Raw genomic sequence first — 23,185 nt, 5'->3', positions numbered from 1 at the left:
ATCATGCAAAGAGTTGACTCAGAAAAGACTCTGATGCTGGGAGGGATTGGGGGCAGGAGGAGAAGGGGACGACAGAGGATGAGATGGCTGGATGGCATCACTGACTCGATGGACGTGAGTCTTAGTGAACTCCAGGAGTTGGTGATGGACAGGGAGGCCTGGCGCGCTGCGATTCATGGGGTCGCGAAGAGTCGGGCACAACTGAGTGACTGAACTGAACTGAACTGATAATATTGTGTTAATTACTGCTGTACAGCAAAGTGAATCAGTTATACATATATATATTTATATATATACATACACATTCTTTTTCATTCTGGTTTATCATAGATATTGAATATAGTTCCTTGTGCTATATAGTGGAACCTTGTTGTTTATCCCTTCTGTATATACCAGTTTGTATCTGCTAATTCCATCTTCCCGGTCCATCCCTTCCCCACACCCCCTTGGCAACCACCAGTCTGTACTCTATGTCCCTGATTCTGTTCCTGTTTTATAGAGAGGTTCATTTGTGTTGAATTTTATATTACACATACAAGTGATACCATATGTATTTGTCTTTCTGACTGACTTCCCTTAGCATGATAATTTCTCGTTGCCTCCACGTTGCTGCTAATGGCACTGTCTTGCTCTTTTTATGGCTGAGTAGCATTCCATTGTATGTATGCACCACATCTTTATCCATCCATCGGTAGATGAACATTCAGGTTGTTTCCATGTCTTGGCTGTTGTAAGTAATGCTGCTATGAACATAGGGGTGCATATGTCTTTTTAAATTATAGTTTTGTCTGGATATACGCCCAGGAGTGGGATTGCTGGGTCATATTGTAATTCCATTTCTTTAAGTTCCTCCATACTGTTTCCCACAGTGGCTGCACCAACTTACATTTCCACCAACAGTGTAGGAAGCGCCCTTTTCGCACACCCTCTTCAGCATTTATTTGTACACTTTTTAATGATGGCCATTCTGACTGGCATGTGGTAGTACCTTGATAATATAGTTTTTATGCACACAGACACAGATACACACTCAAATGCTCAGGTTTATAGGTGAGTCATTAAATTTCTCCCCAGATTGTCTTTTTTAAAAACATTTATTTATTTATTTTAATTGGAGGCAATATTGTGGTGGTTTTTCTGTATGTTGATGTGAATCAGCCACGATGTTTACGTGTCCCCCCATCCTGAACTCCCCCACCTCCCTCCCATCCCATCCCTCTGGGTTACCCCCCTGCACTGGCTTTGAGTGCCCTGCTTCATGCATCAAGCTTGGACTGGTCCTCTGTTGCACATATGGTACTATACATGTTTCAGTGCTATTCTCTCAAATCATCCCACCCTCGCCTTCTCCCACAGAGTCCAAAAGTCTGTTCTTTACATCTGAGTCTGTTCTGCTTATAGTTTTGCATATAGGGTCATAGTTGCAATCTTTCTAAATCCCATATAGATGCATTAATATACTGTGTTGGTATTTTTCTTTCTGACTTACTTCACTCTGTATAATAGGCTCCAGTTTCATCCACCTCATTAGAACCGACTTACATACGTTCTTTTTAATAGCTGAGTAATATGCCATTGTGTATATGTACCACAGCTTTCTTATCCATTCATCTGCTGATGGACATCTAGGTTGCTTCTGTGTCCTGGCTATTGTAAACAGTGCTGCGATGAACATTGGGGTACACGTGTCTCTTTCAATTCTGGTTTCCGCGGTATGTAAGCCCAGCAGTGGGATTGCTGGGTCATATTGCAGTTCCATTTACAGTTTTTTAACGAGTCTCCACACTGTTCTCCATAGTGGCTGTACTAGTTTGCATTCCCACCAACAGTGTAAGAGGGTTCCCTTTTCTCCACATCCTCTCCAGCATTTATTGTTTGTAGACTTTTTGATGGCAGCCATTCTGACTGGCGTGAGATGGGACCTCATTGTGGCTTTGATTTGCATTTCTCTGATAATGAGTGATGTTGAGCATCTTTTCATGTGTTCCAACAGTTGTCTTTTTAAGAGCCTACTATGTGCAATTCACTGAGGGTTCAAAAAGGAAGAAGACATGAATTTTTTTCTCAAGGAATTCATAGCCTTAGCTGGGCAGATTGGACTCCAATGCAAATAGATTTTACAAAGTTGAAAGTGCAAATTGCTCCAGGGAAGAATAAAATGTTATGAGCTCAACTCTTGACTGTTTACTGTAGGACAACATAAACAACCAACCTGGATATATTTATAAGCATTCACAGGCACATAAAAAAGCATGTTTATTTTCCTGAAGCTTCTCTAATGTATTGCCTTTTTCTCCAACATTATTTCTATTTATTGCACACACTTGGTAAATTTTTCATTGTGTATAAATGTCATTAAATTCTGCTCACTAGCTACTCTTGAGTTAATTTGTTTGCTTTGTGGTTGAAGGGTTTATGAGGAATGGTTCTACTCTTGTCTTGAAGAAAATATAAATGTCTCACTTGTGAGAACTCCTCATCCTCTTTTATCTTCATGTCAGCTGTGTTTCCTTAGAAGTAGTGGATTGAACTTCTCTCCAGAACTTTCCCAGCTTTGAGAACTGAACTAGACAATCTGAAAAAAAAAACAAACCCTCAAAAACAAGAACCTTTCTCCCCCTTGTCCAAACAGCCAGCCTGCTTCCTTGCCACTCTTTTTCGCTTTGTTGGGGCTCTCATAGAGTTCAAGAGCAAATAGCTATCATTTTTTCAGTGTTTGCCATGTCCAAGGCGTGTTACATATATTTCCCTTGAATTCTCTCATGATATCAGGCAAAGAATCTGAGGCCAAGAAGTCACGTGGTTTCACTAAGATCACATAGCTATAATTTGGAACCCAAAACCTAACTCCGAAAGTTGTTGCTTTTCCCACTGTGCTGTGGAACTTTTTTTTGGTTGTGCTGGGTCTTTGTTGTGACGCAGGGGCTCAGTAGTTGCAACATGAGGGCTTCTCTAGTTGTGGCACGCAAGCTTATTAGTTGCTCTGTGGAATATGAGATCTTATTTCCCTGACCAGAGATTGAACCCTCGTCCCCTGCACCTGAAGGTGGATTTTAATCACTGGACCACCAGCGAAGTCCCATGGTATGCTAATTCTAAGCCAAAGATCCCAATAGAGAGACGATGCTCTTTACTTCAAGGGAAAAAAAAAAGAAAACAAAAACTCAGCAACCAATAGACTTTAAAGATAGTCTTCAATTACCCAGATCTCTCATATTGATAATCCCTTTATTGTCCTGCCCTTAGCCTCATATCCAAGAAGTAGGTGCGAGCTGGGAAGAAATAACAGGAAAAGGAGGTATCCATCATAACCACCTCACTGCGGAAGGGAAATTTGTTTTGCCTTTTTTCCAACGCTACAAATCCCATGGTGATTGGCTGTTGATGAGCTCATTTTACCCCCTAGTTCAGCCTGTGGGGTGTTTCACTGGGGCCTCTCACCCTCCTCTGTTTGTCTTTTGCCCCCCTGTGGATCTTCGTGCTTTGCAGGAAGCTGGATGTTGGGGTGAGTGAGGTAGGTTGTGGGGCCAGTGCCTCTGTCTAATCTTTATGAAGCAGGAGTTTTTCTTACTGACTCAGACCTGGCCAGGATGTACTCATGCTGAAGCTTAAAAAGGAATCTTTCCAGCTGGACTCACACTTTTGAGATTCTACTGATGACTGTATTTCCTGGGAAGCCGCATGTGTTCTCCTAGTGGCTCACATAGTCTATAGCACTGCTCTTTCAGGTAGAAGCTGGATCCTTGTAAATGTCACAGGAGAGATGAAGAAAACAAGATACTGAGAGTGTCAGTGAATTGCAGAGCTGTGAAAATTTGAGATTTTGGGAATGAGTCAGATTATTTCTGGAAAAGACGTCTGCAAGGATGAGCGAGGTTGGGGAGTGTCTCAAAATTTTCTGGAGAGGGTTTTAGTTTTATCTTCCTCCAGATTTTGGGATTACTGGCAAGGGTAGAGAATGGAGGTTAAGAGTTATTGATTAAAGTAAGACTGTTGCAGGGGGAGCTTCTAGTTCATTGTAGGTTCAAATGTGACTCAGCAATGTGATATGGCTGGCTGAGAGAGCTGAGTCACTCTCAGGGCACTTCAATAGAAATATGATATCTTGAATCAGAGATGTGATTGTTCCTCATATTTTGAGATACTGGGGAAATGCTCCTCGAGTACTGGGTTCATTTCTGGAATTTCAATTCTGTTTTGTCTAGGAAATTCTAGAATCTTTCGAGTCACTTTTCTGAGCTCAAAAAACAAGAAATGTCAGAGGTGACAGGCATCTGATTTAGTCAGGAATATAATTAAATATGGCCAAGTGGAGTAAGTTTCAACTTAAATTTTGAGCTAATCAGATAAAAATAGCTAAGAAATATTAATATTTAATAACTATTGACCATCAGCAGTTTCTGCTTTGAGTTATGTTTAACTTTGAAAACCATTTTTATTATGCTTAAGCTTTATGAAAATAAACTCAAAAGTGAAATACAATATTAGTTCATTCAACATCCAATTGATCCTTTCTTGGTGGATAGTGCCGGGAAAAATATTGTAAGGAATACAAAGAAGAATAACACATTCTGTCCTCCCTCTATTCCCTTTACCAAAAATGTTTATGTGCTCTTTGGGGAAACAGGTAATACTGAATAAAAAGTTAAATAACAAAGGCAAGAATAAGATTCCTTCCAGCAGAAAACTAAGACCTGACCTATCTGTAGTAGCTATTATGCAAGCTCTCTGCCTGGAATCAAGAAGTAAGCAGAGAGGCTCTGAGCTGTGAATTAGATATCAAGAGGTCCTGGCATTAAAATTTAAGTTTACTGAGTATAAACAATCATACCCTTGTTCATACGCTTGTTTATACCCTATCCTTAATTTACAAACATTTCTAACTCCAGGTCTACCATCTTTGCAATGTTAGCAAATCAGGCAGCAGTTGAAATGGGAAAAGAGGCCATCATCACATAGGCAGCTACCTTTTGGAAACAAGGTAGCCAATAAATAAATACAGGCAGACACCCTGACAGTAATAGGGCTTGACACTGACAGCCAGGGAACAACATGTGACAGAGGCTATAAAAATCTCTGACTGGGGCAGGTTTCAGAAGCCCCACTGAGCCCAGTGACCCTGAGAGCTTCATTGAATTAAGGTGCATTATAGTAATTGATGTGTTTCTTCTGAGTCTTGATAGCCTGTGTTCGTAACCATGACCCTGAGGCCTGCAGGAAAGATTCAGTTATGCTCAGGAGATGCTGTTTAAGAAGGTGTGGGTTCAGTGTATTTTTTTCTTAAATCAGTTTAGAAAGACATTTTTTCTAATGTCTAAAGCAGCGATATTGTAATAGAAAAATATTTTTTGAAAAGAAAGGAGAAATAAGACAAAAAGGAATTGCTACTTTAAAAAAAAAGTTGGGAGACCATTTGACAAAGTGAAGGTTTAGTGATTGCTGCTTAATTTTCCAGAAAACCTGGTCAGCCACAAGGACTCATTCTCCAAGGAAGTTCTCTGGATTGCCAACAATAATAAATGCTATAGAACTGAGCTGTCTAATAAAATCTGTCTAATAAAATGGTAGCCACAGTTACATATGACTGTTTATACTTAAATAACATTAAGGATTCGGTGCTTCAGTTGCACCAGCCACATCTCAGGTGCTCCCCGGCCACTTGTGATGAATAGCTAACATATTGGACAGTATGGATATAAAAATATTTCTATCACTAAAGAAGATTCTTTTAATCATCACTGCCATAGAATGTCAGGAGGAAACGAGGCTTCATATGAGGATTAAAGCAATCATATTGACACCTTTCAGTATTAGTTTCTCATTTGGCTTTGGTGTTTGTGTATTTCAACTAAAACTTCATTGCAGGATTCAAGTTAGGTTTGGTTTTGTTAGAATTAGAAAAATCCTGTATCTGAAATGATTTCATGGGTATGATGCTTTTGCATAGGTTTAGAGGCAGCTAGATAAGTTTTTTGAAAATATGTTTCCGCAAGTCCTTTTTCTAAATGCACAGAAGGTTCTGGAAAAATCACAGAGTCACAAGCCTCTTGGTTAATTCCATGCTAAGTAAGTGGTGTATTTGTCTTAATTTTTAAAGAGTTAGTCTGCAAGATATATATTAGAAGTAGTAGGGAAAAAAATCTCAGCCAGCTCTTCCAAATAGACTTTAGGGAGGAAAATTACTTCTTCACAAGTGTGTTCAGCCACAACACTATCATGTTTTAAATCACCTGAGAAGGAAATGTTCACCAGCTCGCTAGTGGTCCAGTCTGTGAGTGATGGTCATGATAAAGAACACATCTCTTAGGAAAAGCAGAAGACCAGTAAATTATGGGAAAGATAAAGGTATTCAATTACAGGTCAAAGGGGTTCCTCTTTAGCTGACTAATAGTTGTTATGATATATGTGGATTTAAAACAAAAAGAGGAGAAACTAAAGTCAGTTTAATATGTAACTTATAATTTGAGCAGGGAACAAAATGACATTCTCCATCTTATAAAACTCAAGTTGATGACCTAATTTATTTTTTCCTCAAAGGCAGCCAATGCTGTGTTGGAGGTGGGGTCATGAGAATGTTGTAATGTCCATGCAGGCCTTTAGCAACTTAGGTTTTTTATACATGTGAGTTCATGAAAACCTACTGGTTTATTGAATGTTCTGAACTTGGTGGGGCATGAAACAACTTTGCTCTTTGCTGTATCCCTTAACTTTCTAGACACTCTCAGATGGTAAGCCAGTAGTCACCTTTCCCATGCATTAAAAATGTCCACCCATAGCCTGGATGGGAAGGGAGTTTGGGAGAACAATGGATACACATATATGTATAGCTGAGTCTCTTAACTCTTCACCTGAAACTATCACATCACAACCTTGTTATCATCTATACCCCAATATAAAATAAAAAGTTAAAAAAAGTATCCACCCAATGTAATATCAAAATCCAGTTAAACTTTTTTAAAGTCCTATGAATTAATCTCAAAAGTATACCAGCAGCTCATGCAGCTTAATACCAGAAAAATAAACGATCCAATCAAAAAATGGGTCAAAGAACAAACAGACACTTCTCCAAATAAGACATACAGATGGCTAACGAACACATGAAAAGATGCTCAACATCATTCATTATCAGAGAAATGCAAATCAAAGCGTGAGGTCCCATCTCACGCCAGTCAGAATGGCTGCCATCAAAAAGTCTACAAACAATAAATGCTGGAGAGGGTGCGGAGAAAAGGGAACCCTCTTACACTGTTGGTGGGAATGCAAACTAGTACAGCCACTATGGAGAACAGTGTGGAGACTCGTTAAAAAACTGTAAATAGAACTGCAATATCACCCAGCAATCCCACTGCTGGGCATACACACTGAGGAAACCAGAATTGAAAGAGACACGTGTACCCCAATGTTCATCGCAGTACTGTTTACAACAGCTAGATGTCCATCAGCAGACAAATGGATAAGGAAGTTGTGGTACATATACACAATGGAATATTACTCAGTTATTAAAAAGAACACATTTGAGTCAGTTCAAATGAGGTGGACGAAACTGGAGCCTATTATACAGAGTGAAGTAAGTCAAAAAGAAAAACACCAACACAGTATATTAATGCATCTAATGGGATTTAGAAAGATTGCAACTATGACCCTGTAGGCAAGAGAACAAAAGAGACACAGATATAAAGAACAGACTTTTGGACTCTGTGGGAGAAGGCGAGGGTGGGATGATTTGAGAGAATAGCGCTGAAACATGTATATTACCATATGTGAAACAGATGACCAGTCCAAGCTTGATGCATGAAGCAGGACACTCAAAGCCAGTACACTGGGGTAACCCAGGGGGAGGGGATGGGGAGGGAGGTGGGGGAGTTCAGGATGGGGGACACATGTACACCCACGGCTGATTCACGTCAATGTACGAAAAAACCACCACAATATTGTAATTAGGTTTCAATTAAAGTTAATTTTAAAAAAGCAAAAACACTTACCCAGTTTAAAACTTCTCCCCACCTCCAGCTCAGGCCTTCCTTGGTCTTCCCTTTTTGGGGAAAGAGGGATGTATAATTGGTTTCATGTCTTCTTCCTGCTCCCCCTTATCCATCCGTTAGCTGCTGTAGTAAGAGGGTTGGTGGAGGGCAGGGAGAGAGTCAAGGATCAAGAATGAGGAACGGTCTTACCTGGTACTGTGGTTTGATACAGAACCTTCTGAGTTTGCAGAAGTACAATTGTTGGCTTATTGTGAGGTACTTTTGAGGATTCTCTGGGCTCTGTCATTGCTGAACTTTCTCATTTTTCCAAGTGAGAACAGAACTTCAGTCCCCTTTCCAGGGGAGGCCGTGGGGGTGTGTTGAAATACACAGCACACTGATAACTCTTGCCATAGAAAATGTCTTTGTCCCTCCCCCCAATGAATTCTTCCTTCTCCCTTAAAGAGCCTAGAGGTGGGTAGTGGGCTCAAGCTGGCAGAACTGGCAACTCAGTCTCTTGGCCAGTCCTGCCAAGGTGATCCAAGATATGAGTTCCTAACATCTCTTAAATGGTTTTACCTGTGAGCCTCAACCTGAGACCACAGAATAAGTGGTCTTTAACACCCTGTTATAAAAGCACCTGGACCTCTCAGCCAGGAGGAGGCCTAGTTCAATGGACATTTTAGCTGTGAGTCCTGATTGCCATATATGTGGTAATGAACCCAGGAATCTAGAACATTTCAGTTTAATGTGACCGTTGCTCACAAGGCTCTGTGTCTCTGTTGGGGGAAGTGAAGTGAAAGTCACTCAGTTGTGTCTGACTCTTTGCGACCCCATGGACTATACAGTCCATGGAATTCTCCAGGCCAGAATACTGGAATGGGTAGCCGTTCCCTTCTCCAGGGGATCGTCCCAACCCAGGGACTGAACCCAGGTCTCCCACATTGCAGGTGGATTGTTTACCAGCTGAGCCACAAGGGAAGACAGATAAACACAAGTTCAGTCTATATCATAGGTATTCCATGCTCATCTAGGTTTTTCTACAGCCTTCATTAATAAGCACTTACAGAACCTATTGGATTTGTTTGGGGAGGGGAGGGGCAGATAATCAAGGAAGACTTCCTGGGGGTGGTAATTGCTTTTGAGCTAGGTTTTGAAAGAGGAATAGGATATGACTGCAGAGATGAGTGGTACCATCCTTAGGCCTGAGCCTATTCTGACCCTCCACAGTCTGCATGTCTCCATGGGGCAGGGCCTATGTGGGGCCAAGGGGCCATGCCCTCCCTTCTAGAACCTAGAATCTGCGTCATGCTCTGTATACCCAAACCCTGGAATTCCCTGTCCACATCTGCCTCCATGGCCTATGTGGGCCTCATTCACCACCTCCCACGGGCAGTCCATAACCTCAGTGTGTGCACCCATAAGCCTAAGAGATGACAAAGAAATGTGGCTGAGATAGAAGCATTTTTATGCACAGCCCAGCATTTCTGTTAACACGAGGTCCCTTGTGCTGTGGGATGGAGCTGAGAGTGAGAAAAGAAAGTGGGCTGGCTGAGGACCAAGGGCCAAAGACTAGAGTGAGAATTTTGTATCTGAAGCTGACCTTGAGGTCATTATGAAAGACTCAATAACAAGAATGGATAGACTATACTTCATTTAATAACTCATCAGCTTGATTTATAACTTTTAAATATTTACATTTATGGCCTGCAGGCCTCCGTTTGTATTCCTGTCCCAGGTTCTGCAAATGTTAGGAGTGGGAGTGAAGGCAAGCGCATTAATTAGGGCGGTTGGATGGCGTCAGGTCCTCGGGGGTAGAAGATAGCTCTAGATTAATTAGGAAAGAATCCTAATTAGGAAGAGATCCAAGAATCAGATGAATTTTAGGTGAAACATGCAATTAGAGGAAGGCTCAGTTTGGTGACGGAGGACTGGACTGCAGGCAGGGAGGCGAGGGTATCTGAGAGCAGCTGTGTCAAAGTGCACAGCCGTGGATGCTTCCAGATGCTGCCCGGACCAGAGCTGGACCTGGGAATAATCACTGCTTTGCAGCTTGATGGTTGACTCTGTTTGCAGGGCGTGTGGTATTCAGAACACAGACATCTGGAAAATGGTGATCTAAGGAAAAAGGGTGATCTAAGAAGAAAAAGGGCAGGTGGCCCTATCCAGGTGTGTTTATCACACATGATGATAAAGGCATATCACAGTGATGGTGCTGATCAAGTGACAGGAGTCACTGGCTGATGTGGTTGGGCTGAGAGCTCGAGGTACCCACTGTGCTGGGCCTTTGTCCCCCACGGGGAGCTCTGTGTATTGGGTTGGTCAAAGTGTTCATTCCAGTTTTTCCGAAAGATGTTACAGAAAACAAAAAAGTGAACTTTTTGGCCAACCCAATAGATTTAGGAAAGCGCAGAATTAATAGGGTTAAACTTGAGAGCACAAAACTTGGAATGTGGGAAATGGAGGCATCTGAAAGTGACAGCTAGGATGGTGGGAGTGGCAGGGTGAGGAGTTTCAAGCTTTTAAACAACGTGTTTATTGCTAACATTGCATTTTATAATCCCAAATTCCCCAGTTTTGATTGCAGTTGCCAGCTGCTAAGAGATAGGCTTTTTTTAATGGGCTGCATTTATAAATTTGGGCGTTTGGGTGCTAGTGGAGAGTTTATTTCAACTTTACAGCAGCCCAAATTGATAATAGTGTGAAAGGACCCTGGGCTTCACGCATTTAGCTCAGACACAGCTATTACTAACCTTGTTGGCCGGAGGCGTGCGGTGGGAATCCACATCTATCTTCATTTGGATTGTACTCTGCCTCCACCCCGTCAGAGGTCTGCTTCCTCCATGGGCGTCTGTGCGTGTGTGTGTGCGCGCGTGTGTGTATGTGTGTGTGTGTGTGTTGGGGAGAGGAGGCAGGCACCGCGGGGCTTTCCGAAGGGTGGTTTCTGTCACCTCCTTTGGAAATGATCATATACATTTGGAGCCGTTACCCGACGGATCTGCCATTTCATGTCAGTTTGCGTTTGTCTACTTGGCTGCTCTGTCTCACATAAGTCCTGTCTCATGACGCTCAGCCCAGGAGGGTTCGCTTTGTGCGACAGTGTCCTTTTAGCAGCATAACATATTACTTTTTATTTGTCACTATAAAAGGGATGAGGAGTTGAAAAACCAGTGTCCTAGAGGATATGGAAAACGGATTCTGACTCATGGCCTCCGTCAGATCCATCCATCAGTCTTTTTCCTTGTTCTCCTTGTAGAAATAGCCTTCATCTCATCTGCTCCTTTTATCTCTGTCTTCTCTCTCTTAGCAACCCACCGCATATCTTTTATGCTCCTCACCACACTCATGCTCTTTGTGAGAGCAAATCCCTTCAAGGAAAGTGATTAAAATGTATGAGCACTCACTAACCGTGGCTACTTTGGAAAGGGTTACCTGTATCACTTAGATAGCAAATAACAATTAATCCTAAGTGCTCGTAGGCCTCACAGAGGGACCTAGGCTCCCCTGAAGTGGAATTAGAAAATTGGCTTTTCAGTAGTACATCTTGATGAGAAGGGGTGGGAGCCCAGGGATTGAGATGGGATGGGGATGAGAGAAGTGGGCAAGCCTGCATGTTTCTGATTTTGAAATGCTTGAACCGGTCACTACACACAGGGCAGCCTAAATCAGCTGCCTGGCATTGTGAGGATGGGTAATGTGGAATGGAAACAAAATTCCATTTCCTGGATTCACATGGCTGTGTGTCTGTATCTGAAGTGGGAGGTAAGGGGTACTTGGTGTAGGGGAGTTATCTATTGGCTTAAAAACATGGAGTCGTATTGGAGTGCTGGCACACTCAGTCACATGTTCAACTGACTTGAGTACTTGAATGTTGATTATACTTGAATTCAGCATCTATTGTGAATGTGTGGGCATTTGTTTGCCTGGTACTTGGTTACGTATTGTTGGGCACAAGGAGATTTATACATATTAGGGAGGTTATAGATCTTGGGACAGCATGTTTAATTAAAAACAATTCCCTTACCTACATGCTCTGAAATAAACAAAAATACTATTTAAGCGTTTACATTTTGTACCTTGCAAAGTTTAGCACAGGCAGGGATGGTCCTGAGGGAAATGGAATTCTTGATCTTTACTGTATGGGATTATTAAAAGTGGATTTGCATGTATATGTTTATATGCAGAGAAAAACTTTCTGGAAGGGTAAACAATAAAACCCCATGTGTAGTTATCTCTACATAGTAGAATTAGAAGAGGCTAATATTCTTCCTTTTATTTAGTATCTAGACACTTTTTACAGTGAAGTTGCTTTGCTGGGGTATTTAAAAACAGGTTGAAAAAAGAAGAGCATTAAAGTTAGGAATTGGAGTTAGGAATTTGATTTTTTAGGAATTTGATTTTTTCATACACACACACACACACACACACACACACATACATATAATTCCCTCTCTCTAAAGAATAATCAGTCCTAAATCATATTTTCACACAAAATGGATGTCTTTTGCTTGGTAGGAAAGAAAAACAAAGCATTCTTATAAACACTCTTTCAATAAGGAAGAAAATTGATACTTAAGTAAAATTCAATAGGCTGCTACAGTGAAAGTGAAAGTTGCTCAGTCTTGTCCAACTCTTATTGTCCAACTCTACAGTCCTGGATTCCCCAGGCCAGAACACTGGAGTGGGTAGCCTTTCCCTTCTCCAGGGGATCTTCCCAATCCAGGGATCAAACCCAGGTCTCCCACATTGCAGGCAGATTCTTTACCAGCTGAGCCACAAGGGAAGCCCAAGAATACTGGAGTGGGTACCCTGTCCCTTCTCCAGGGGATCTTCCTGACCCAAAATGAACTGGGGTCTCCTGCATTGCAGGCGGATTCTTTACCAGCTGATCTGTCTTTTGTTTATAGTATGCCAGGCATTTTACACATATTATTTCTGGTTGTTTTAGCAACATTGCATGGTATGTGGTACTATCTGCATTTTATAATTGGAGTACAAAGAGGTTAACCAGCCTGCCTGAGGCCACATAGCAGGTGAGTGTTAAGCTGGGATTTGAGTAAATGCCTGACTCTAAACTTTGGTTCTTCCCATATGCCAGGCTGCCATCCTCAACTCGAAGGCATTTAGGATCACTGAAATGCATCTTGTAGGTATTGGCTGTACCTCGTGATTGCTGTTCATCCCCAGGCATCTCATTCTATCTCATGCCTGAATAGCAAAATAGTTCATACCTGTACAACCTCTCCTCCCAAAGGGCCCTAGGGTTACTCTTGCTAAATAAATTATCTGTTAAAAAACCACAACCATCCAAATAATAAAACTTGCCAGCCATTTCTAGAATATTCATCATGTGTCATACATATGAAATCTTTTATATGAATTATTTTTACAACAGCCCTGGGAGGAAGATATCACTATGAGCTTCATCATTTGCAAATGGGGAAATTGAGGCATCAAGATATCTTAACTCGTGCAGGAGTACCCGGCTAGGGAGTATTAGAGATGGTTTAGGATCCAGGAAGTCAACTCAGTTCTACGTGCTACCTCAGGACAAGATGCTGAAGAAAGTGTACGCTTACAATGGTTAAGACTCTGCCATGCAGAAGCCAGGGCTGTAGAGACTTTCTGGAGCAGAGGATAGTGTTTGCTGAATCCCAGAGTGTCTGAATCATTTAGTGGCTAAGTGAGTAAGTGAAGTCGCTCAGTCGTGCCTGACTCTTTGCAACCGCATGGACTGTAGCCTACCAGGCTCCTCTGTCCATGGGATTTTCCAGGCAGTAGTGCTGGAGTGGATTGCCATTTCCTTTTCCAGCGGATCTTCCCGACCCAGGGATTGAACCCGGGTCTCCCGCATTACAGACAGATGCTTTACCGTCTGAGCCACCCTAGTCAACTCTTAATTCATAAATGGACCACCATATGGACAGAATTTACCAGTCAGCGCAATTCTTCCCTCAGGTTTTTGCTGCAGAATATTCTGTACCATCTAACAAACCAGCCGTCAGTAAAAACTAAATGGCAAACGATGATGTTATATTTGGGGAGGATAACTTGAGCATATTCTCTCCTTCTCTGGATACATTTGGTTCCACCTGTGAGGTGTATTAGACTATGAGAAGGTGACTTTCTTGGACTCCATGACCATGTCCATGGATAATTGTTTTCATTAAGTTGTGTTTTTATAGTAGCCTCTAATTGTTTTTGAAAGTTTTAACAAAACTATCTACACATACCCTTTATGTAAGATCTCTAAGAAATTTTTCTGTGAGTTTTTCACTAGAAAAACTTTGACTTCCCTGAGAAGATCTTGTGTTTCTTCCCAAATAATAAGGATTACGTAATCGCACCTGTGTCTGCTTTTACCATGCCTGCCGGGAAGCTCAGACATGGGGAGACAGTGTATTCAGTGATAAGAGTCTGAACTCTTCGGTGTCAGACTTCCTGGGTTCAAAACCTGATTCTTCTTCTATTTACTGACCAGCAACCTTGGGCAAGTTTCTTACGTTTCCTGTTCTTCAGTTTTCTGACTTATAAAATGGCAGTAGTAATGCTGTGTTTCCTTAGTCATCAGCCATGCTTTTTTTTTTTTTTTATATTTTAACATCTCTGAATTCTCTTAGTTTAATTAGCAGTTTTTCCTTTCTTAATGATGCCTTATATTCAGTGAAATATGGTCTCTTTCTCAACCATGTGGTTATTATAAGAATGACATAAGGCGACACGTACACATCATTTAGCACATGAATGTCATGAATGTTATGACCTTTTTACATGCTCAGTCCCGGGAACCACAGTCATCCTTATTGTTAGCTCATCTGCTTTCCTCCTCTTAACTGTTCTCTTCCTTTTATTTCCATTTTATTCATTTTACTTTATTAGTCCCTTTTGAAAATCAGTGTAAATGAGTTGCAAAAAAAGTAAGACAGTGTTGTAAGATGCATAACTACCACCAATTGAAACCACCCCAAATAAAGAGAACAGCCAAGTCCATACACACATTCTTACATCAAAGGAAAATAAATACTAACTGTCTGCTGCTGCTGCTGCTGCTGCTGTTAAGTCGCTTCAGTCGTGTCCGACTCTGTGCGACCCCATAGACGGCAGCCCACCAGGCTCCCCCGTCCCTGGGATTCTCCAGGCAAGAACACTGGAGTGGGTTGCCATTTCCTTCTCCAATGCATGAAAGTGAAAAGTGAAAGTGAAGTCACTCAGTCGTGTCTGACTCTTAGCGACCCCTTGGACTGCAGCCCACCAGGCTCCTCCTCCGTCCATGGGATTTTCCAGGCAAGAGTACTGGAGTGCAGATTAGCTGTCTGTTGTCAGGCTAATCTCCCTTGGAAAAGTGGATTGGTTAAAGTCAATGGTTATTTTTCTGTTTGATAGTTACTGGTCATAGTCAATCTGAATCTCTTGTCTAGTTGGTGGAACATGGCTAGGAAAGATTGCTTTATGTAATTTTGTATCACTCTGTGTAATGCCTTTCCTACATGCTTTAACTTCTTTACTCTCTAATAACTTTAATCTGCTCTTTAGTGGCTCAGTAGCTACTGGAATGAGGATTGGTCAGTTTTTCCCATGACTGACAAGGAATTTTTAGAAATGATCTTCCACTTGGCATCAGGTACAGGTCCGGAATCTTCACTTCTTTGTTTTCTCCTTATACTGTATCTCTGAAACACTGTGCTGGTGCCAGGTGGGAGGGGGCCAAGCAAAATCGAAAGGGGGCAGAGTTGTATTTCTTTAGTGCCTACAGTGTGCCGGGGCTTTCTAATAGCTCAGCTGGTAAAGAATCCACCTGCAATACAGGAGAGCCTGGTTTGATTCCTGGGTTGAGAAGATCTGCTGGAGAAGGGATAGGCTACCCACTCCAATATTCTTGGGCTTCCCCTGTGGCTCAGCTGGTAAAGAATCCGCCTATAATGTGGAAGACCTGGGTTCGATCCCTGGGTTGGAAAGATCCCTTGGAGAAGGGAAAGGCTACCCACTCCAGTATTCTGGCCTAGAGAATTTCATGACCTATATAGTCCATGGGATTGCAAGGAGTCGGACATGAATGAGTGATTTTCACTTTACACTGTGCCAGACCTCCACTTGGCAGCTTACACACACACAGTCCCACTTGATCCTGATGCTAATATTGTGGGCAGATATTATTATCTTCGTTTTTACAAATGAGGAAACAGTCTCAGAGTGGATAAACTTGCACAAGCTCACACAGCCAGTACATGAGGGATCTCTTATTTAAATCGGATCCTGCCAGGTTCCAAAGCCTGTGATCTTTCCGTGGATGCTTTCCAAGGTCCCTGTCCTGTTGTCATTTGTTTGTACATTCTTGCTTTCACCTGCTCATTCAGGCACTCAGTCATTCATTCAATGAGCAAACGTTTATTAATTGCCTGCTCTGCGTCAGGCACTGTGCTGGGCTCTGAAGATTAAATAAAGACAATTAAGACTTCGTCTCCCCTCTTACATCCCAATGGAGAACACAGACAGGCTGACAGTGACACCTGGTAGACTTGCATGACTCCAGAGCCCCCGTGTGTGTATGTGTGCATGTGTGTGTGTGTCTCTGTGTATACAGGCTCGTTGAGGACCCCTGCACTTTTCTCCCCTAAAGATTAACATTTTTCTGGTCAGAGAAGTTAGCATTCCCATCTCCCCATCCCTGCCATGTCTCTTTGAATTCATTCTCACTGTGGACAGAGTGATTTTCCAGATGCACACCTGCTTATATCACTTTCCTTTTTAAAACCCCTCGATGGCTCTTGATGGCCCCAGGATAAAGTCCAGGCTTCTTAGCACGTCTTGCTAGCCCATCCTTGATCTTCTTTGTGTCTCGCTCCACCTTGATTTGGCTGCCTGGGATTTCCGTGATGCTCTGAGGATACAGTCCAGGTTTCCTGTCTTGCCTCTTCGTTCACCCCCAGGTCTTTGATCCAGCTCTACTGAACTTCTTGAAGATCTAAGAAGTCTCAGAACATGCTATACATCTCTGAACTCCAGTCTTTGGCCCCAGGTGTTCTCCTTGCCTGGAACATCCCTCCCCTACCTGCCACCCTCAACCCGCCTTTTGACTTTTTTGTCTTCCTTCACCGTCACCTCCTGTAGGAAGCATTCCCTGACCCCAGAACCTAGGTCAGGGGTCCCTGCTGTGTGTTCCCATCCCTGCACGCAGGACCCATTTAGGACTTTGAGCACATAGTCATATGTGTTAAATGTCATAGCTCCTATGGACACATCTGTCCCCTCTATTGGCCTGTGAGTGCCGGGAGCTTGAACTTGTTCTCTGCTGAGTTATCAGCAGCTGGCACCCTGACCGGCACCTAGCGTTGTTGTTCAGTCACCCAGTCTTGTCCGACTCTTTGCAGCCCCATAGACTGTACTCGGCACACAGTAGGAGCTTAGTAAACATTGTTGAGTGAGTGGATCATAAATTTGTAAGCTAATATGAAGAAAGCAGAAGGTCTGTTTTCTTTTATACCAATATGTACTGAAAAATGCTTAGCCTTTTTCTTTTATTTTTTCATTGGCTGATAGTTAATATTCTGTGTCAGATTTGACTGGATCAGGGGATGCTTAGATCTGGGTCTGCCTATGAGGATGCTTCTAAAAGAGGTTAACGTTGGGTTAGTGAAGTGGGTAAAGCTGCCGCAGTGCGGGGTGAGAGGGGTGCATCTTGCATCTGTTGAGAGCCTGAATGGAGCACATACAGGGAGGACAGGAGGATTCTCTCTCTGCCTGATTGATTGGGCTGGGACATCAACGTTTTCCTGCCCTTGGTGCCCTTGATTCCTTTCCATTATAGACTACTATGAGATACTGAATATAGTTCCCTATGCTATGCAATAGGCACTTGTTGTTTTCTTTATAAACTAGTGTATATCTGTTAATTCCAAATTTACCCTTCCCGGCGTGCATTTCTTTATTGCTTCTCTGTCTGGGCAGCATAGTAAATTCCATTTTGTTTGTTTGTTTCTGGATCAACTTTAATCAAACTGTACTGTAAGTTGAGAGATGCCAGTTTTATTTGGAGAGGGCAGAGGGAAAACAAACATGGCCCTCTGCGGCGAGCAAGGTGTTACACCTGGGGTCTGACTTGCTTGTGTCATACCATTCCAGAGTCCAGGTGCAAGAGAAGGTGAAAAATTCTGTAGTACAAAAGGAAAAAGAAAAATCCCAAACAAAAAAGTTGTCTTTTGCACTCCCTTGGACTAGTAGGGTACTGAGTGTTCACAGCCACACTGTGATTAATTCCCTGGATGTATCTACAGCCTTCTCCAGACAGCCACGTTTTTCCACTGACAAAACATTAAATTCTCAGTGACATTTCTCCATCATTATAAATAGCAGGGAGTTTTTGATCATTTGTAAGTGCCAAAGCTTTTTTCTTCCAGTGGGGCTATAGCAGTTTGAGCAGAGCCATTTGGATCCTAAAACAGATCGATTGGCGAGTATTACACTTGGCTCTTCAAAGAGAACTGCTGATTTTAGCGCGTTAGGGGGAAGTTTCACAGGAGTATACATTTTCATATTTTCCTCTTGTCAGGAGTTTGCAGAGCGCTGAGATTTTCGTGTAGCTATTGATATTCCAGACTAGCTCCAATGATCTCTAAGAGTGTCACACATTTTGAAAAAATTCAAAAAGAAATCCGTTTCAGTTCACTGTAGTTATGGGGGCTTCCCCGGTGGCTCAATGGTAAAGCACGTGCCTGCAAGGCAGGAAACACAGGACATGCGGGTTCAAGACCTGGGTCGGGAAGTTCCTCTGGAGGAGGAAATGGCAACCCACTCCAGTATTCTTGGTAGGAGAATGCTATGGACAACCTGGTGGGCTACAGTCCATGGCGTCGCAAAAAGTCAGACATGACTGAGTGACTGAGCAACGCTCATGCACATCAGTTCAGTTCAGTCGCTGAGTCGTCTCCGACTCTGTGACCCCATGAATCGCAGCACGCCAGGCCTCCCTGTCCATTGTAGTTATGGGGAGTTCCCCAATCCTGGCCAAGCGTGTTGCCGGGCAGCTGCCCAGACCTGGGGCTTGCCTGTGGGCTCGGGTCTGTCACCGTCCCGCACGTTGCCAGGGAGCTTGTTCTCCTTTGGTATCCTTTCTGTTGTTCCTCTTTTAGGCGCTGGTGAGTGAGATGGGTGAATAAAACTTGGGAGAAGGCATCATGTACGCAGTGAGAAGATTAAATTTTCTGAGTGTTGATTAGCATTCTCAGCACTGCTTTAAATATATATACTGTAATGAACTCTTCTCTGCTAAAATATGGCATTGCATGATCTTAATGCTGATTTCTGTGCCATCGTAATTTCCGTGAGTATACTTTATTGCTCCCTGATCCTGGGTGAGATGAAGATGCTGAGCTTATTTTCTTTCTCAAATGTTGTAGAAATGTCAACAAATATTAATAGTTGTTTAAATGTCCCCAGGAAGGTAGAAGCAGCAAGTGCTGAAGGAGGGAGCAGTGATGTGCTCTGGGATGGCTTGGGTCTGGGCAGACATGAGCCTCCAGTGGAGTTCTTGGTTTGTTTTTGTTTCTTAAATAAGAGCTTTATTGAGATATAATTTGCATGTCATAACATTCTCCCATTTATGGTGTACAACTCAGTGGGTTTTATGTATTCACAGAGTTGTTCAACCATCGACACTCGCTCATTTTACAAAGTTTTCATCACACCCCAAATAAGCTCGGTCCACATTAGCAGTCACGCATATCCCCCCTTCCTCCCAGGCCTTGGCAGCCACCACTTTCTGTTTCTGTGGATTTGCCTCTTCTGGACCTTTCATGTGAGTGGAATCATACACTCTGTGGCCTCTTATGCGTGACTTCTTTTGCTTAGCATGACATTTTCAAGGTTTATCTGTGTTTCAGCAAGTATCAGAACTCCGTTGCTTTTTTGTTGCTGATTAATATTCTATATGTGTATATAATGTTGTTTATCCATTCATCGAATGATGAATTGGGTTGTTTTCACTTTTTGGCAATTGTGATTAATGCCGCTATGAATATTCATATGCAAGTTTTAAAAAGTTATTTATTTGTGTACTTACTTGGCTCTCTTGGGTCTTAGTTGTGGCACACAGGATCACATGGGATCTTCATTGTGTCGTGTGGGATCTTTTGTTGTGGCACACCGACTTTCTAGTTGTGGTGCTTGAGCTCAGTAGTTGTGGGGCATGGGCTTAGTTGCTCCACGGCATGTGGCATCTTAGTTCCCTAATCAGGGATTGAACCCATGTCCTCTGCACTGCAAGGTAGGTTCTCAACTACTGAATACCAGTGGAAGTCCCCATGTGCAAATTTTTGTGTGGAGATCTGTTTTCAATTCTCTCTATAAGTGGAAATGCTGGGTCATATGGTAACTCCGTTTATTCATTTGAAGACCTGCCAATCTGTTTTCCTAAAGTTTCCAAAAACACCATTTTTTTTTTTTAACAATCCCACCAGCAGTTTATGAGGATCCCAATGTCTCCACATCGTCAGCAACACTTGCTATTGTCTGTCTTTTTTATTGTAGCCATCCTAGTGGATGTGAATAGATATCTTCTTGTGGTTTTGATCTGCATTACCCTAGTGGTGGCTCATGTAGAGTGTTTTATCATATGCTTATTGACCATTTGTATGTCATCATTAGAGAAATGACAGTTCAAATCCAATGCCCACTGGCATTTCTTTTAAATAGATTTTTTTGGACAGGTATTAAGTTCACAGCAAAGCTGAGTGGAAAGTAGGAGAGTTCTTATCCACCCCCCACCCCTGTACATGCATAGCTTCCCCAACTGTCGACATCCTGCACCAGAGTGGCTGTTGAGCCTGCATTAACACGTTGTTGTCACCCAAAGTCTGTAGTTTAGGGTAGGGTTCACTCTTGGTGTTGTACATTCTGTGGGTTTTGACAGATGTATAGTAACATGTAGTCATCATTACAGTGTTTATCGTACAGAATGATGTCACTGTCCTAAAAGCCCATTATGCTCCTGCTCATCCCTCCTGCCCTCCCTCCTGCCCCCCCCAACTCCTGGCAATCACTCATCTTTTTACTATCCCCATAGTTTTTGCCCCTTCTGGAATGTCATGTAGTTATAATTGTATAGTATATAGCCTTTTCATATTTGATCTTCCAAAGTGGCTGCACCATTTTGCATTCCCACCAGCAATGTGAGAGTGCCTATTGTTCCATGTCCACACTAGCATTGGATGATGTCAATGTTTTGGATTTTTGCCATTCTAATAGATATATGAAGTACCTCCTTATTATTCCTTCCTTCATTTTAAAATTGATTTGTCTTTTTATTGTTGCATTGTAAAGGTTCTTTATATATTCTGGATCTACATTACATATCATCAGATATAAAATTTGCAAACATTTTCTCCTATTCTCTGTTTTTTTTTCCGCTTTCTTGATGATATTCTCTGAAGCATAAATGTTTTTAATTTTGATGAAGTTCAGTTTACCTGGTTTTTTCTTCTGTGGCTTGCACTTTTGGTGTTAGTTTTAGTCCTATATTTTCTTCTAAGAGTTTTACAGTTGATGCTCTTACATTGAGATTGATTATGTACTTTAAAAATATTTATTTATGTATTTTACTTGCTGTGTCAGGTCTTAGCTGTAAAACAAAGGATCTTTGATCTTCTTTGTGGCTCTTTAGTTGTGGCATGCAAACTCTTAGTTGCGGCGTGTGGGATCTATTAATAGTTCGTTGACCAGGGATTGAACCTGGACCCCCTGCATTGGGAGTGTGGCATCTTAGCCGCTGGACCATCAGGGGGAGTCCTTGGTGATGTATCTTGAATTAAATTTTTGTATGTGAAATTAGATGGGGGTCCAACTTCATTCTTTTACATGTGACTATCCAGCTGTCCCAGTATACTGTTTGTTGAAATGACATTCTTTTCCCTCCATGGTCTTGGAACCCTTGTAAAAACTCAATTGATCATAAATGTAAGGGTTTATTTCTGGACTCTAAGTCTATTCCATTGATCTTTAATTCTATCCTTGTGTCAGTATCCCAGGCTTGATTATTATAGCTTTGTGGTGAGTTTTGAAATCAAGAAGTGTGAGTTCTCTGGGTTTTTAAAAAAATTGATTGTTTTGACTATTCTGGGTCTCTGAATGAAATTTTTAATGCTAGAGTTCCATTTCCACTCAAGATTCTGGCTCAGGAAGAAGAGGGCAGGGCTAGTGGCTGCTGGAGGGGATAGTGACTGAGCATAATGCTGCTGGGGGATGTGGTGCTTTATTCTGGTGTCCATGGTAACACAAGTGCTTCAGTAGGTTTCTTGCATTCTGGGGGAAATGTCTTTGAACACCACTACCACCACCACCACCACCCTCAAATTTTCATGGCTTAGGGAAGCTGAAAGCCCTTTTAATTTATTTAATTTTATTTGTGGCCACACTGCCTTGCTTGTGGGATCTTAGTTTCCTGACCAGCGATTGAACCCTGGCCCCCTGCAGTCGAAGCCTGGAGTCCTAACCACTGGACCCTCAGGGAATTCCCCGAAAGCTCTTTATAAACTTCTTTGAACATACTTATTCATGATCCCAGGGTCTCCACGTCTGGCACCTGCAGCTTGGTGGGCCATCTCAGATTCTCCCCCAGCTGGCACCTTTGGCGGCAAACAGCCACTACGTTGGTTCTATAAGTCATGCAATCATGCCAAGCATTTTGCAGCTTTGGGGGACTTCATGAAAGTTGGTGGCTTGCTTAGGTAGTTCTACAGGATGGGTGTTATTCTTTCAACTCAGTTGCCCTTTCTATTCCCCTTTCTTTAGTCCCTTCATCCCAGATTCTCCCCTCCCCTTCTCCAGCACTTGATGCTCACTGGTACAGATCAACTTTCCTCTTTCTTTAATGGCTCATTCAGCTTTGAAGATACAACTTCTAGCCCGGGGAGCTCAGCAAAGCCTTCTCCCATCAGCAGAAGCTCTCTAAGAGGGAGTCTCCTTACCGCCTGCAGAGAGAAGGAAATTTTCCATCTGCTTTCTTATGTTAACTCCCAGCAGCAGTCTGTCAGCCCTCCCAGGGGGCTAGGCAGGTGCAGATCTGCCATGGGCTCTGGTAGCAAGGAACAGGGGGCCAACTTTCTGAGGTCCTTCCTGGGTTCAACTTTCTGTGAGTCTGGAAGTCCTTAGATTCCTTATCAGAGTCTCTTCAACATTTTTGTGAAAGCAACCAGACTGTGGCTTAAATGTTCATGGCTTCGTTCTCTTTTGTA

At 42.4% G+C, this 23,185-nt stretch overlaps 1 protein-coding gene across 2 annotated transcripts in view; it reads left to right on the top strand.

Moving 5' to 3' along the window:
- KIAA1549L (KIAA1549 like) overlaps positions 1 to 23,185 on the top strand; it is a 308,458-nt gene that overhangs the window by 81,585 nt on the left and 203,688 nt on the right. The gene's annotated exons all lie outside the window — the stretch shown is intronic.

Source organism: Capra hircus, chromosome 15 (genome assembly GCF_001704415.2).
Source record: "Capra hircus breed San Clemente chromosome 15, ASM170441v1, whole genome shotgun sequence".
In the NCBI taxonomy this organism is placed as follows: Eukaryota; Metazoa; Chordata; class Mammalia; order Artiodactyla; family Bovidae; genus Capra; species Capra hircus.
Note: the sequence above shows the minus strand (reverse complement) of the source record. Positions and strands in the feature narration are given on the sequence as shown.